Below are 18,203 nucleotides of genomic sequence, written 5' to 3' on the forward strand. Positions count from 1 at the left end.
CTCATCTATATCACCTTGCCAATCAAAGCTGTCACCAAGAAAAAAAAAAAACAAAAGCAACGGAGCATGTTGTATGATTTTTGGGAAGTCTAAAACCTTAATGTCAGTACTAATTTGCAGCTGATGTGTTGATAAAGTTCTTACTTTGGAAAATACAGTCGTAATAAACTCAAGGTAAATCCCATGACACATAAGCAAGTAAAACCCTGTTGGAAAATAGGTTACCTCTATAAAGAACAATTGTGGAAAATGCAGGAAAAAAAGGCAAAGTAGTGGATTCCCACCATTTCTCAAGTGCAAGCAGAGCTGAGTGGATCGACGTCATGGTCACTGGGAGCCCACGCACCCCGAGCATGCCAGAGGTAACCGATACCCAGTCAGCGCTCATCCAAGCTAGAAAACCCACTAAAGCAATGCTTTCTTCCAAGGAAGTCAAAGGAGGGGCCAACCCAGCACACCACAGTTAATCACATCACACCACAGGGAACAGCAAGAAGGGGAAAGCATGAAAACTGCAGCGATGGGCACTTTAAAGTGGGTAAAAGACTTGGCATGATGGACAAGATAAAGCCAGGATACTGTATGAGAAGAGCAGAAGGAGAGAGTGATCTTATTTTGTCTAGTATGCACCAGTTAGCACAACCATGCATCAGGCTTTACTTCTAAATGTAATGCACAAAGTTCAACATGAAACATGGACATCTTCCAAGACCAAGTGGTAATTGTGTCATTTTTTCTTCCGATACAGCTCCAATTTGAGGAAATGGTTTGGAGTGTGCTTAAAGGCGTCTATGCTGCAGGAGTGTTTGGAACCAACAAGGTTTGGCTCCTGCCTTCATGTCAACCTCACTTCAAATTATCCTCATTAACAACAATTCTGGGGGGAAATGTCCATTTGCATGTGTGTGATACTCTGGAGTACAAGGTTTATAATAGTCCTGGATGCACACCAGAGTGAAAAGTGGCATTTATAAGTCAGGGTCAGAGTGGTACTGAGCTTCATTAGGCAGCCAGTGGCAGCTCCTCTGGCTCCGATTCTGTGGGAGAACCCAGGGTTTCTTTCTTGACGTCATAGACGAATGGACGGAGGAACACCCCAGTTATACACAGAGAAAAGGGGAAACAATTAGGAAAAGTGTATAGCTTCAAAAAATGCAAAACCATTTATTTTATTTCCAAGCTTCTATTTGAATCATTTACAAAAATCAGTGCACATAAAAACAGAAAATGATTTGAGTGACTACAGCACTGATCCAAATGTCTTCAATGATTAAAAAAAAAGGAGAAAGAAATCAGTGAGAATCCAAGCTACTATACCCCCCTTAAATGCCCCCACATTTTCCATCTCACAAACGTGCCCACTCCCTCCTTGAACCTTATGAGAGAAAAGTGAAGCAAAATGAAACTTGCACCAAAACTTGGCTCTGGCTCGACATAAAGTTTGACAGTTCTTGCTGGGATGCTTTCTCTATTGAAGAAAAAAAAAAAAAAAACATACACTCAAAAAGGTGAAATAAAGAGGGAAGCCACCATTATATCCAAGACCATGTCCTACTCCCCCTATCATTTTCCAAGAGTGTTTACGGCAAACACAGGGCCAACGCTGCCTGAGCTCATTATGGAGAGCCAAGCCACAATATACTGCCAAGTCCTGCCCCACAGCCCGGGCCTAGCTCTGTTGTCATGGCAACGCAGCATCCAGGAACAGGAAGGGGGCGTTCGGTTGTGTGCTGGTGCTCGTAGTGATATGTTTGGGAGGAGGAGAGGGAGGCAGAGGAGGGGGGGCACATGATGTCATCCCGTAGCATGAAGGGGGCCAATCAAACCCTGAGAAAATTATGTCACCTTTTGTTGAGCTCGTCCATTCAGGGCTATAGAAGTGCAGTGAATTGAGAGCTGCCGAGAGGTCATTTTTCCCCCACCGAGTCGCGTATGTGTGTATGTGTGTGAGAAAAAGCGGGGGAGAAAAAAAGGGGGAGGCAGGCAAGCAGGGAAGTGCATTGTGAACATGCTAATGTTGTTGACCGTAAGCAGAGCCATAAAGATGTCATGAAGCTCAACTTCCAAAACATCAGCGCCGGGTCCTTCACACAGCTCCTTTTTTTTTTTTTTTTTTTCCAGACACTGATGACCTCGTCCCCCGCAAATTTGATTCTTAATATGATCCCTATGATGCTTTGAAAAAACTTGTCAGAACATTGTCAAGCACCAGAATAAAGGCCTCAATGCACGGCAATGGAGCCTAGCCCAGTCGGCTTTGTTTTATCGCAGAGAGAAAGACAACAATAAGCAACCCCTTGAAGAATAATTACCCCTTAGCAACTCCGCTGCGACACAATCCAGCACTCATGTCCCATCCCCCGCCGGGTCCTTCGCACCCCTGCCCAGAGCAAAACCTTATTGAATCACAGCTGAATTTGACAGTGAACGACAGCTGAATGGGAAGTCACTTCTGAATTGTTGAACTCATTCAAACTAATTGAAAACAAAAAATGCATTTGTAGTGTATGCTAGAATGTGTTTCTACAGAGGAGGAGGGAGGGGAGGTGGTGGTGGTGGTGGTGGTGGTGGTGGTGGGGTGCAGTGGAGATTTTCATCCAGACACTAGTGAGAAGTCCCTGTAGTTTGACCCGCGTTGACTTTGACTGTGACATTAAGCACTTCTCTGTCAGCATCATGCACCAGCGTTTACAGAAACTAAACACACCGAGATAACAGGTTTTCCATTACATCATCCTTTTTCAGAAATCTGTTTGCGACTTCTAGGAAATGGGTTATGAACATATTAAGTCGCTGAATGTACTAGTTATATATATCATTTCATTTATCATTTTAAATTGTGTCTATTATTCACACTTTTATTTTTTTGTGAACTTATTCTTAGATTGAGTTTGAGTTTTCTTCTTCCCACTCCTTTTGAGCCATACATATTGAATTTATTGTTATTACTAGTGTAAGTGGCAATTGCCATATTGTCTTGATCACCTCTATGTATTAATGTATTTGCTCTATTATTAGTTCCTTGTACACGAAAAAGTTTAGTTCTTTCTTCTGCCCCAAACAAACAGTTGCACTAAAAACTATTAGACCACCCTTGTTTTCTTCAATTTCTTGTTCATTTTAATGCCTGGTGCAACTAAAGGTACATTTGTTTTGGACAAATATAATGATAACGACAAAAATAGCTCATTAGAGTTTAATTTCAGAGCTTATATCTATCCATTTTCCATGTTTTCTTGATAATAACCAAAATCACTTCAGTTCTTACATCAATATCTATGGCATTGTACTGACAAAAACAGTGCTTTTAGGCATTCCATGTTTTCTTTTCTGTCTGTTTTAGTCACATGATACACACAGGAGTTAGTACTTGATTGCATAACCATTGTTTTTGATGACTTTTAATGGTCTAATAATTTTTTCCGCGACTGTAAATAAATGAATGAATGAATGAACTGAATATTTATAGAACCTATCCTCATAATGCCATTTTTACTCTGCCTTCATTTTCTGAGAAAAATCAAGGTGGTTGTCATACACACTGTCCTGTGAATTACAGGACAGACCAGTAATGAAGCCAACAAGATGAACAAGAACAACAGACACATATTTGCATGCACGTAACGAACACCGTGAAAACCTCCTATCAGTTATAAGTTATGAAACTCATAAATCCACAGCTGAAACAACATAACAGACAGCAGCTTGGATACAGTTTTTATTTTAACTAACTGGTTGTCACAGACACAACAAAAAAGTCATGGGACCATTAATCATTCTAATAATCAATATCTTGACAGGATTATTAAACAATGTTAACACAGGCTGCCAGTGTCTCGTAATTCTGTAATAATGACGGTTATTGGCTTGGCTTCACCTTCACCTTGATGACAAAAGCCTCTTTGTGGCAGCAATTAGAAGGAGTCAAATACCAGAACATACACTGAGGATACACACTACTAAGACATGTTGATTGTTTGTGTTAATTTATTTGACAAAGGACTTTTTTTTTTAAGTTCTTTTAACTAAATTAAATCTGTCTGTCCTACATTTTGTAATCAAGTGGAGGTAAGCACTCCCATCAGTCAGTAAAAAATAATACTAAGAATGAAAATAACATTGATTATTTTCCATTTACATTTCCAACACTTGTTGATACAGTATCCAGAATAACACAGTAAATGTCGCAAGAACAGTGTATGAGCAGCAGTGCAAATAAACACTGGATATTAAAAGCAGATGTATATATTGGGAAAAATAGTAATCCTGGTGCAGTTTAGAAAAAGGCTGAAAATATGTAGATCCATTGTTGGAATTATGGTAAATGTATGTGTACTGAGGGTTTTTTTTTTTTTTTTTTCCCAGCGAGCACCTCTCCAGACGGGGGTTGACTGATCCATTCCATAATGACAGAGCAGCGGAGTACACTCCACTGTCCCACTGAGTTTATGTCACTGCTTTTCTTCCTCAGGTCCAAGCTGCTGGGGCTGGATCCTCAGAGTGAGACTGTCAGTGATGGAGCTCATTCTGTCAGCAGCGATGCCAGCAGCAAACATCTGCTGCAGGGGACGCAGCGCCGCGGTCCAAACCAGGATTTAGTCTGATCCTAGAAACATAATACAGAAAGTAATGATTGACTGCATCCAAAAACCGCTTGAAGCTTGAACATTGACACGTGTTTCTCATACTCAAACTAAAGAAAATTTAAAGTTCTCTGGCTGCATTTTAATGGTAAAAGAAACTGTTAAATGGTGCTCTTTGGATAACCTGAAAAATTCTCCTGTCTTGACGATTTGCCTGCAGAGCAGATGCTCACGCTGCTTCCACATGCAAAACGGATTGAGGGTTTAAACTGGAGGATTTAAACTGGCATCAGAAAGTTGCACAGGAACCACCCACAGTCTTGTCCACAGCTGAAATTATCACATTACCAGTGGTGGCAAAATCCTGACTGTGTTGGCTGCTTCCAGGCCTGTGGAAAGACAGCACTAGGTCTGGTTATACTTACGGTGCACATGGATTTAGTAAACTTTTGCAGTTTTGATTAGTTTTTATTTGTTAGTCGCTAATTTGTCTCTACAAATTTGTTGGAATTTGTACACATTGCATAAGTAGTTTTCTTTAAATTTTATTCAACTGACTATTTTTAGTTTTACCTCATGTTTAGGTTTTCAGGTTTAATGAAGGAAGAGTCCATTTATAGACCCTAAACAGGTAGAATGACAGAATGCATGACATCAAATATGATTTAGAAAACCTTTTATTTAATCAAATCCTGCACATTATTCCCATTTTCACACCAGATTGTTTTTTATTCTTAGCCACATGGCAAACCAAGAGGAAAAGCAAAGTTGATTTTACCTGTAACTGCATTTGGTTTTAGTTTGTGTTGCATTGTTAATTATAATTTTACAAGTTTAGTTTTTTTTTTTTTTTTCACTACCTTCTAGTTTATATTAACCTTAAATTTAGAAGACACAAGAGTTTATACTTTAACTATTACATAAGACATAAGACCTTTTATTTAAGTGACAAATATTAAAAACATATGCTTCTGGTGCACATGGACTTAGTAAACTTTTGCAGTTTTCATTAATTTCTATTTGTTAGTCGCTAATTTGTTTCCACAAATTTGTTGGAATTTGTTGTGCAAATTGCAAAAGTAGCTTTCTTCTAATTTTAATCAATTGACTATTTTTAGTTTTACCTTATGTTTAGTTTTTCAGGTTTCATGAAGGAAGAGTCCATTTATAGACCCTAAACAGGTAGAATGACAGAATGCATGACATCAAATATGATTTACAAAACCTTTTATTTAATCAGATGTCCCATATCCTGCACATTATTCCCATTTTTACACCAGATTGTTTTTTTATTTGCAACCACATGGGAAATCAAGAGGAAAAACTAAGTTGATTTCACCTACAACTGCACTTTGTTTTAGTTTGGGTTGCATTGTTAATTGTAATTTTATTTAGTTTGAGTTTTTATTTTTATTTCACTGCATTTTAGTTTATATTAACTATACATTTAGAAGAAACAAGAGTTTATACTTTGTTCAACTGTATTATGTAAGAATAAGACCCTTTATCTCAGCGACAAACATTAAAAACTTATGAATTTCATTGAGAAAATATGGGAAAACACCTGATATGTATTACTTTAAAGAGCATAAATCAAACAGCATTCCACTGAATATAATCCAGAACAAGAGCTGGATTCACTTATGAAAACAGTGTTGATCAGTGCACAGCATCTACTTCTTTCACACACAACAAAGTCAGAAAATCCCAAGGTGAGGTAATGTAGGTAGGTGGCCTGTTGACAAACTATTCTGCGATGTCTTTCCCCCGCTTTTCCCCATGGTTGTCATGGCAGCAGAGTGGCGGGACCAGCCCGTCTCTTGCCTGGGGAAGGGTGAACGTGTCACAGTGTAGTAGTCATCCATCAGTGTTTCTCATCTTCTTTCTGCCTGTCTGCACCTCTGAGCTGGTTTACCTGTGAGGAGTCACGTTCACCGCCGTACAGGATGTGGCCTTGTGGTAAAACTCTTCCTCCAATTCTCTCATCTGGTGCTCTCGAGTACTTTTGTCACTCCTTTTATTTTTATACTGTTATTATTTTTATTCTTCATGTCATCTGTGCTGCACATTCATCAACTTTTTCTCATACCTGTCCTATAAATAAACGACTTCCTCCATACCTTCCACCGCTCTGTTAACGCACACACGCACACACACACACACACACACACACACACACACTGCTATTACCTACTCTCATTTTAGCTGTGTTTTTTTCAATCCGTGCTATCATTAGCCTTTCTTTTACCTGATTTTCTTTATGTCTCCCTTTGCCCTCCATTCTGGCGTTCCCTTCCCACGTTTCTCTCCTATGCCTCACCTTGGAGCAGAGCCAGCAGAGCAGCATCAGCATACAGAACCAGGTTCCAACCTGCCCCTCGGTCTCGGCCTGCCTGTGTACGCCTGTCTGTGCCTGAGGCCGTGACTGAAGCCTCTATCATCCTCCATCATCAGCACATCTACTGTACCTGTCTGCTGGCAGCCTGCCATCCACACACACAGTTCCCCTTCATTTACTGAGAGAACCAGGTAGGAGAAAAAACGTCTAACATCTATAGAAAAAGACTACTCATGTTAAGGTCAAGCATGTTTGACCTCTATTGAGAACACCCACAGTTACCCTGAGAGGCGGCATGTCTACAGTACCACTCATTCAGACTGCTGGCTGCCCTGCACAATCCCATCAACAGGTTTCTTTGAAGGCCACCGACTCCGTGGTGGGCCATCAAAGCAGATCTTCATTCAGTTCCACTGAAAGGATCTGAGGCTCTTGAGAGAAGCCGTGTTTGAAGTGATATCTCTGTGCCACTGCATTCTTTACCAAGCTGTCATGACTTGAGTTACACAATAAAAAAAAGCAAGAACATGGGCGGAAAGCCAGTGCCACAACCCTGATCAAGTCTCATATATATATGTGAACTACTACTTCTCCTCCGTTTGATCAGAGTGTACCAAATTCTTGTTGTTTATTCCACAGTATGATCACACATGAGCGAAGATCAAACAAAAACCAGAGTCATCCTTACCTGAATCTTTGCAGATCATGTTTCCATTACTCAGCCTCTTCTCGCTGCTCACCTGAGATCATCTGAAAAAGATTAAGGATGGGAAAAAATTACTCAGAGTGGAGCTCGTTGAGGGTAAAACATAAAAGTATACTTAGAAAGAATCAAATTTACTTTGGTCTAGCTCTGCTCATATTTACATTAACATTGATTGATTTTCCTACAGTGCAATGAAAAGCCATAGCTGCTTCCTTTGTGTTCCTAAGCATGTGGAGATTATGCTGAGGCAGAATAAAGCCTGGGAGTCTGCACCCCTAAAGGCATGCCGTGAAAATTAGAGAAATCGTAGGGCAAGAGGAAAAAATGTATAGCACACAAGACCAAATAGGAACAGAGGGAGGCTAGACGTCTTTGTTTCCGATACCTTGAGGAGCATTTATTATGATGCTTTTAAAATGTGGTTAACCCATAAAAACCCAAACCTCCAGTGGTGACCAAAAGCACCTAGTCATGTAAAATGTTTAATACCTATCAATACATGTAAATAACTGGTGTAAAATGCAGTTTGTCCTAGTGCCATGGTCATCAGATGTGACCCATTTGGACATTCAGAGGCTCCGTATTGAACGTGAAACACTATCTTCTACAAAATTGAGTCACCAGTAAAACCCACTGAGGTGGATCAGTGACAGTGGATGAGGACACTTGGTTTTCTGTTTAGTTAATGATATCTTTGCTGGAAAAGACACATTTTCTTCAGTTTTCTGTTTTGATATAATAAATTTTGAATTTACACTGAATTTTCATGAACATCTAAATTAAATATAAGAAAATACATGATTGACAGTGAAAAATGCAAAATATAGAGGATGTCATTATGGTAAAAGGTGATAAATTGCTTAAGAAACTTTAAATAGAGAGAAAAAAATCATTTGGAAACTGACACAGACGTAGCATTGGATCTTTATGGGGGTTAATTGAGCAAAAATTCCATCATATAAATGTTAAATAAAAAAAATAGAAGATTACAAATTAAATACAAATATCCATTACTTTAAAATAGGTTATCACTCAATCATATTATATTTAATGCTTTTGAGCAAGTCTGGTTTTATTATGACCACATGACTCAGATCTTTTCCAGTATCTTCACAGAACATTTAAAAAGTCAAACTTGGAGTAGCAACATAGATCACCCGACTGCTGTTTTATGAAAATCTAAGGTTTCAACAGAGCTCTGAGGTACCTGGCAGTTCAGGATAATGGAAGCAGTCACAGTGGCTTTTCCATCGTGCCATTTTAAAATTACTTGGGTTATTTTATAAGGTCAACAGGTTCAGGTAGATATAGCTTGGAGAAATGTGCAGGTTTCTTGATACAGACTGAAGTTTTTGACAGAAGCTGTGCTCTCTGGACCAATGACAGCTAGGGTCCCTCTTTCTCCAGACGCAGACAAAGGTGCTCTCTGATTCTGAGTTTCACTGTCCCAGACTTGTTACCTTGGCAACAAATGCACTGTTTCCGAGTGACACAAAGCCTGAACTTAAGAACCTCCTTTCAGGTTGAAGGCTCCAAGAGTTGAGGGGAAAACAGCAATAACAGGACGGCAGGGAGAGAAACTGAATACTGGCAAATTGCTTCCCAGAGTTTCTGGAGGACATGGTAAAATGATTCTTTCTTTCCTCTCCCTTTTAAAATACCTTTCCCTGGCACCAAGCACCATAGGTAGTTGCATGCTGGTCCCATTTCTTTTATATCCCTTCTTATGTTTCCCTTTTTTCAAGCTATCGTACCGAGCTAAGTGAGTTATCATGTACGCTGGTAGACTGGAGCTGCATGTGGCTAGGCTAAGCCTCCAGATGAGGTAATGTTTAGAGAGTTGGCGAGCCAGGAGAAGGGTTGGTCAGGTCTTGATTAGCTCAGGGGTAGGGGCTCTCTAATATTGGACACCCCTTTGTGTGGTGAGATTACTACCTTATGAAAAACTGCCCCTGCTGACACGCCTGATGGGAACAGAGCTTCCTGAGTGCTGCATCGTCCTGCTTATGAGCTCTCACACACAGCCAAACACCGAGCACACACACTTGAAGAGGCACGAGCAGTGAGAGGTCAAAAAGACAACACTTGAGTAATGTACGTGAGACGTGAAAACAAGCATGCATAAAAACAGGAACATGTATGAGCGCAAACATCACTTCTAGGAGCTTCCTGTCTGTATGTGATGACTACGACCGATGACCCCCCGCATACATTTATTAACAAGGCAAGATGACACACAAAAGCACATTCCCTCGCTCACTCTCCCACTTTACTGTGGCAGTCTCCTCCGGCCACTCTCCAATGAAAATCACATGATGGACCACATCCAGCCCTGAAAAAACAACCAAGAATCTCCTCCTCGAAAAACATCAACAAACAATGTTAAAAAAAACGGAGAGGATTCAGAGGCAAAGCTTTCAGGGGATTTCATCGTAGCAGTCCTCTAAAGAGGGCTGAGGCTATAGGATGATTTCAATTATTTGATATAATTTCTGATGGTCCATTAGTTCAAAATAAAGCTCTGATTATATGAGATGTGTAAACAGAATGTTGCAAATAAAACCTGCATGAGTCCGAAACAGAGTCGTACTTTTTTCCAGATGTGTAATCGACTGTTAATTAGAATGGCCTTACTTTTGATGTAACCTTTCCTAAATAAATCTCATTTAAAACCAAGAACAACAGAATAAATGCGGTATTTTAGTCTGTTCAACCACATAGCAAATTTCAACACCTTTCTATTTCTACTGTTTAGGGAGCCTGCACTAACAAATGCTCATATTTCTACAGTGCACCTTGTGAAAACAAATTAATACTTGTAGGTGTATACACACACAAGCATGCGAGCATCCATACACACCACTCATGGACACTGGCACAACCTTGCGCCAGTGGTCCTTTAAACCAGTCATGTGAAACGACCCGTTCATTTCTGCAAATCAGATTACATCTCCAAGCTGAGGTCTGCAAGTCCACACACATAACGCTTGGGGCTCAAGCCCACACAACACACGCAGCTTAATCACATTTTGTCCCACAAACCCTCTTGTCTTTGTGAATGTAAGCAAACAGCTATTATCAGCCTGGAAATACACTTAATATAAGCTAACAGAACAATACAGGCTACAGTATAAAGACAATACACTATACTGTCCACAATACACGGATCTGTTCACTTCAGTACAAAACAAAATAAAACATTTTCTAAGTTAAAGAAATTCATAGAAGGCTGTGATAAGCCTGCTTTTAGTAGAGCCCGACTGCTGTTTGGCAGCCCCACTGTGGAATGAGCACATGTGGAAACATGTTTGTAGTGTGTTTGGCAGGAATGAAAATGATAGATGATTCCCAAATTATTCAGATCCTATTCAGGTTACCCAGCACTGTCAACGCGGGAAAATCACATTGTTTTCTGCTGAAATCATTGTCAAATAAAAATCAATATGAAATATGAAATACTGTATGTAATGACATATGTGACCTCTGAGTGCCTGACTTACTAGTTTTACAATTTATATTTAGTGATTAGACTCATAAATACATTATGTTTTTGCTCAACTCAAATATACCATGTGTCACAGTGCAAACGGAGTTGGCTGCTGACACACTGGTCAGACTAATCAAACCCAGAAAATTGAAGTAAGCACAAATCTCCACCCTTTTAGGATCTACATTAAGCTACACACTCGTAATCAAAAAGCCCTTCAACTACATCAGCATGTCCCCCTGACCCAGCCAACAACCAAATCTAATTTGTCTTCACAGAAACTGAAATTACTTCCCTATCATGTTTGAAAAATCAGTCACAGCTGTCTTATAATTCATGGAACCAAACAGAAAAAAAAAAAAAAAATCTTAAAAACATCAGCTACATAGCAAACTGTCTGAGGCCCTTTTGCCCTTGGTGAAATGGAGGTCAGGGGGTTGTGGGTGGCAGGAAGCTGAGACAGTTGTGATGTCAGGACTCTGTCAGTCTGCCCAACTCAAGTTCAGCTAAAGCAGGTCATTCTCTCTTCACAGTGAAATCTGAGGAGACCAGCAATGGTGACCAGCGGCTCCGGGAATGGAGGAGCAGAGGGACCGCACCCTGGGTTCGATTGCACTGGATGGGCAGATAAGGCGACAGAAAAGGGCAGATTGGGGCAGGGCTACAGGGGAAACTGGCCTGGGTTCTGTTACCCCAGGAAGAGCTCAATCATCCCTTAGATCACCTGCCACACCTGTGGAGGCAAAGATCAGATTCAGTCACACAGTGTCACCGGTCAGGAGGGTGGAATCGCTCACCAGAGGCTTAGAATGGATGCACCTAAGAACTGAGGTGGGGTAAAGTCTGCTGCAAATGTGTGGAGTAGATAATCGTACTGTTGGCAGTGTTGCATGTTTTGGACAAATAAGTTATGGTGAATGTGTTGAATATGAACAGTAATGATGTTTTCCATTAAATTGGGTATTGACTCAAAACATAGTTGGCGTTGTCAGTATCCCAAATCCCAAATACACCATATAAAATGCATTTTTGTCTATATTCTGGCTAAGGCTAGTCAATGCATCAAATTGGATGAATTGCGAATTTTGCAAAAATTTTGCCTAATTTGAGATCATCCCAAAAATAAAGTTAAAGAAAAAATTGAAATGTAAAGAAATGCAAAGAAAAAAGTCATAGAAATAAAGTTACAGAAAAAATTGGAAAACCAGGGACCATCCCACTCAAGACATCAACAAAAAATTCAAAATCCAACCTGTTTGCTTCTTCTAATGTAAAAATTGTGAATGTGTTTCAGTCAGACACAGCCTAATGCTAAACCTTGAGTAAAGAAAGAGTAGTTTTGAATCAACTTTTGTCTTCAGTTCATGTCGCCAGAAAATAATCAATCAAAAAATCCTAAATCATTCATAACACTGAAAAAAAAACAGGAAAAAATATCCTGGCAACGAGAAAAGTTCATTTCTTTATCCGCTACAGCACCATCTGAGAATAGCAGTAAATTAATCAATAATTTTCTTCCAGCTCGGTTTTATAGAAACCAGTATTTTGTGGTAACAGACTCCTAAATATGAAGATTTGTACAGGTTTCACGTCACACATTCAACCATAAGGGCACAAATTCAACCAAACCCTAGAATTTTAACTTCCATTTTTTATGTCTGTGCTAATTTAATGGGGTTTGCACTTTGGCCAATGCTCTGCGCTGTAAGTTTCATAAAAATGAGAAAACTAGTCTTTACACAATCCTGCTGACAGTTCGATAAGTGTGAATCAAATTCCCGACCAAGGTTGGAGGAAGTAATATCAGATGACTGAAAAGGTTTAGGGCCATAGAGTTACTGTAAAAAGAAAGGCTGTGACATAACTTGGGGCGCATTTAGACAGCACTACAGCCCAAACCCTTTAAAGTAAAAGCATACACATGCATACCGGTAAAATACACCACATTGTAGTGTCTTCATCTGGAGTGCATTTCCTCACTCCGTTGAGTTGGCACATGGTTGCTGGTTCCTGTTTTACACCACTGAATCTTTCTGGGTTGCAGTACTCGGCCTGCATGGAAACAACTGTCTTTAAACTAAAACCAGGTCTGATTTTAGGGACAAGAACCACTTGCGTCTAAAATCTTCTGACTGAGACTTGTCTATAACAGTAGGTGCAGAGGAATGAAATTTACTCCCACATCTGGAAAAACCCTACATGGTGGATTATGTTGGTTTAGGATCTAGTTTTGACAAGTTCTGTTCCCAGTTTGCTTAATTCTCTCATCATGAAGCAGAGAGGTGCAATCATCAGTGTCATACACTGACCTCTGGGGTGGAAACTGAAAAGATGATAATAAAGTTTGAGCCACCAGCTCTTTAATAAGACAAATAAGACAGCTCAGCCTTCCTCACTTGAATATATGGTGGAAAAACTAATTTATGTGTCTTTTTACTAGGTGACAAGTGAGGAGAGTTTCTTTTTAACAGCACTCAGTTATGAGTTATCTCGTTTTACGCAAAAACGTCACCCGATGATCATTTATCAGCTTTTTAAACCAGTATAAGTAGTAACCAGGAGTGGTCAGGAGCTGTGAAATGTTAGTTTTAGAGTGAAGGTAAACAGCCTCTCCCATGGTGGGCCTGAACCCTACACAGAGTAAGCACATGTTTCCCATTGTGGTTAAAAGGGAAGGAGATTAAAGTGTAGTGCAGCCGGAGCCACAGTCATACACCCCATGGAGGGATCACAGTACTCTCAGGTCTTTCAGTACTGCTGATGCAGCCCAGTTGGAAGTGGCTGGTGTGTAGGGAGAAGCTATGTCCAGATATATCAGATGGGATAGCCGGAGTCCTCTGGAGCCTCAATGTGAGGCCGGTTGTAGAGCTGAGGAGGAAAGAATGGTACCATGATGACAGAACTGCATGAATCTGGGCCCGGCAGACACTCACACAAACACAGGCTAGGTACGATTATGAAAAGGTGTTGAAATCAAGCGGATTTAGCTTTTCAGGCGCCCAATTCAGTTTGTATGAAAAATAGATCAGCACTAAAGCTACATGAAAGACAGAAACAGAAGTAGAGAAAGAAAGAGAACGGGTAATGCTGAAAATGAAAAAAAAAAAAAAGTGATTATGGCTGCTAGTAGAAGCTGCCAAATATGAGGTTTTCACCCCTGGGCCTCAGGGTCAATAGGCCACATTCAGGTTCCACAGGGGACGGTTAAAGCAGGAGACTGTGACTGTGCAGCCAATTAAAGGGCACTTTAAAAAGGCAAATAGTGCAAGGGACATTGAGGAAGATATGCATAGTGAAGCATATCTACACTTACCAAGAACTGCCAATTAACCAACACCCCATGAAGCTCAGCTGTGACTGCCTCTGGACGACTTCCATGTGCACTGACTAAAACATCTTTCTGTGTAGAGTAATAAAGGATATAAAGGGTGGGTTACACATTCAGCCCATCAGGTACACCCAATATTAAAGTATCAACTTCTTGCTTCGGGTCTTGCAAGGTCGGAAGGAGAACAAACAGGACTTAAAACCATAAGTAAAGAGAAGGAAAATGACCATGACAAGTTGTTGAAGTAAAATATTAACACTCCACTCTGAGTAAAGTCTTCATTAAAATGTTGGTATTTGACATTTCTATGCAATTAATATTACTACTGCATGCATGTGTATGTTACATTTTAATGCCTTGAAACTAATATTTGTTTTGCTGTTGGATAGCATAGCATCACATTCTATCAAACCATCCTGTGTTTGCAGCATAGACCATATATAATTAATGGTCATATTAACTCTGATGTAACATGTTGGTTTCTGAACTGCCGTTTTTAAGCCAGTACTTTGTGATTTGGACATCACCTCTGTGAATTTTTGAAGCCAGGTGTGACTATATTTGGACAAAAAGGGCAGAACTACAGGAGCCTGGAGGGTCAGAAGTGAGCAAATGCAAAGAGCAAATTTCAAAAGCAAAATTCTGACTTTGTAAAATGGTAAATTCGTCTTCTTTTTCACCTTAGATCTTATTTATAGAGCTATAATTTAAAGATGGACCACCAGATTACATTTTGGAGGTTCCTAAAAAAATGGATTAGAGTGGAATGAGTTCTGATAAACAAAAGATACATAAATACATATCTGAAAAGTAACTAGTAAGCAAAGTTATAAGACAAATATTGTGAAATAAAAGTGTAAATATTTGCTTATGTGATGTAGCAGGAGTATAAAATGCCATAAAATGGAAATAATCAAGCAAGGTGCATTTAATTTGAGCTTGAATACATAATTATATTCCACCACTAATTAAAATGGTGTGAACTGGCCCAGTAAAGCCACACAACATGAATATTATTAATGTTCCTGGGTCTGTAGTACTTGCTTTTAGCTTTGTGAAAGAAAGGATGGAAATAAACATCATTTTATGACAGCATGCAGAGACAGCAAAGATTTGCGTTTTGAAAAGCAAAACCGCTTGTAAAAAATTGAGACTAGTGTTGGATTTGTCCCAGAAAACAAAAACAGCTTTGGTCACATCCATCAAGTCAGATGTGATTCTCACTGAGACAAGGCTAAGACATGAATTCCAACATATTATAAACTATCATTTTTAACCTTCTGGCCTCAAAGCCCACACATAAACATAGATAATTACACATCTGTCAGTATCGCAGAAATACTGTATCAAGTTCTGCATGTGTTTGTTCATTACGCTGAGCAGCAATTGAGTGTAGATTGTGTTTGTGCAGATTTGCAGAGCTTTCTCACCCACAAAAACACAGTGCGGGTGAAAGAGTACGGCATGTTAATGAGCGAGTGCATGGTTGTGTTTTGAAACTCGGAGCAGATTTATGCGGCGTTCGGGATCAGCTCTGTAAAGGTCACGCTGAACACACTCAGTAAAATCCAGTCGACTCCACGGTCCAGGTGACTCCACGCCAATAGTGTCACACAGGACGCAGACATAAGCACCACTCAGATCACTTTCTACATGACATCAATAATTTCCAATCCCCGATGACGCTACACTGACATTGAGCGTGTTTGATTAATTGGTTCCCACAGGGCTCTTGGACAGTTCCATGTGAAAAAAAAAAAATACACAACAAAAACAGATTCTGGAGGCATAAATTGTTAGATCAAACCACATGTCCAGTTGCAAGCACCAGTAAAGAGTAGTGTTGGGAGTAATGCCTTACAAAACGTAATGAATTACAGTGACAGATTACTTTTTGCTGTAACGCAGTAGTGTAAGGCATTACTAATCAATTTTCAGTAATTTTTTATTTGGTACGTGTTCAGTAGTGCTTGCACTACAACACACTTTTTGCCCATAATTAAATAGCGCAAATGACAAAAAAAAAAAAAAAAAACTCGAGACCTTAAGGAATCAAAAATACTGCAGGAAAATTCTACTTCCTGTTGGTGTTCAGCCAATGGGTGAAGATGGCAGAAGACAGTACATCGGCCACATGGACATATGCTCATTACTGACCCTAACCCTGCTTTCAAGAAGCTAGTTAGCATGATCCCTGTGATCAGCAATGACAAGGTAAGCTAACATTTCTATAGCCACTTTTACACATAGGTCCCGGAAAAAAGGTGAGATGGTGATCCCTCCTTTTTTCCAGCATTGACCGATTTCCACAGCCAAGTCAAAGGAGTAACAGAGGTGAGACAGGCTGGACTTTTACACAGTGGACCTGCATTTCGGAATCAAAGGAGCGGTGACGCAGGGTAGTGTATAGTGTGATGTTTAAAGGTGCGGGAGACTTTCGTGAGCAATTTTTCATCAAATCTGTAAAACTGCAGGGAGGTTTGTGCAGCTACCTGCAATAGCAGCGGTACCGTGAGCCTCCGTTTCCCACAATGCACATTGCGACAAAAAAATTCGAAGATGCCCGAGTTACCTCCGGGTTCTGAATGTAAACACATGGGGTTTGTTTATGGTGGAAGGCACTTCGAAATTGTTCACAATAATGCAAGAGATTCAGGTGAGTAATCACAGAAAGACTTACAGATTCATGATACTTAGGCTATGACTGAGGTTTTACAGATGTGATGAAAATTTGTTCACGAAAGTCTCCCGCACCTTTAACTTGCACATCAGAAATACCCCGAGCATAGCGGTGTTGCTAACCTCTACAGAGTCTTTCACCGTTCCACAAAAGTTAGCATGGACAGAGTCCTCCGGCCGAAGTGACAACAGCTCACAGATCTCGGTGTCTCCCCAGTTTGACATCTTTCTGGTCATGTTGATATGTTTGTTTAATGTACACGGCCCATGCTCAGGGGTCGCACACGCAATACGTCATCAAAATGACACACGGTTGCGGAGCGAAAGATGTTCCTTTTACATAGCGTTCCAGAATCATGATTCCACCTTTATCACGGCTCTGTTACTACCTCCAGAGGCGTTACAGAGCCGCGATAACGGTGGGACCAAATGATCCCACCATTTTGTTTACATAAACGTTGTTCTGGAATAAAGGCAAAATATTCCCATAACAGAAGTGTTGTGCAAAAGGGGCTTATGATTAGTTAGAATTCTTTATCAGTTATGGATTTATCTACCGGCGTCCTCTGCATTGCTCCCCTTTTGAACACATAAAATGTTGAAAAAAATGCAAGCATTCCTGCTGGGATTCGAACATCGTAGACCGTAGCGTTACTTACTGAACTATCCGTCCACATATACTTTGGGACGCAACTTTATATGTTATATGGCTCTCCTATCTCTTATATTGGGGAGGGGGGGGTTGGATTCTACTGCATATGTGCCATTTATAAAGTCATGTAATGCATTACAATTCTGAAACAGTAACATTGTAAGGTAAGAAATTACTTTTAAATAACATAACAAGTAATCTGTAATGTATTACAGTTTGGAAGTAACTTGCACAACACTGGAAAAAGAGTAAGATACCCTGGCATGGGGCAAAATATCAGCTCTAATCCCAGAGTTACCCTGCTGACAATGATCCCAATACTACATGTTATAGAGTTAGAGGGTATATCTGTCAAACACTTAATTACAAACATCTCTCAGTGACACAAATTTAATGGAACACACACATTCATGCACTGACAGACAACCCA

At 40.0% G+C, this 18,203-nt stretch overlaps 1 long non-coding RNA gene across 1 annotated transcript in view; it reads right to left on the minus strand.

The window, feature by feature from the left end:
• Positions 1–3,986: 3,986 nt before the first annotated feature.
• LOC115424743 (uncharacterized) overlaps positions 3,987–18,203 on the minus strand; it is a 68,995-nt gene continuing 54,778 nt past the window's right edge. Inside the window, exons 3-4 of the long non-coding RNA XR_003936129.1 lie at positions 7,610–7,671; positions 3,987–4,606 (exon numbers count right to left, since the gene is read on the minus strand). This is a non-coding gene — a long non-coding RNA (uncharacterized LOC115424743). The remainder of the gene's footprint in view (positions 4,607–7,609; positions 7,672–18,203) is intronic.

This window comes from Sphaeramia orbicularis, chromosome 8 (assembly GCF_902148855.1).
Source record: "Sphaeramia orbicularis chromosome 8, fSphaOr1.1, whole genome shotgun sequence".
Lineage (NCBI taxonomy): Eukaryota > Metazoa > Chordata > Actinopteri > Kurtiformes > Apogonidae > Sphaeramia > Sphaeramia orbicularis.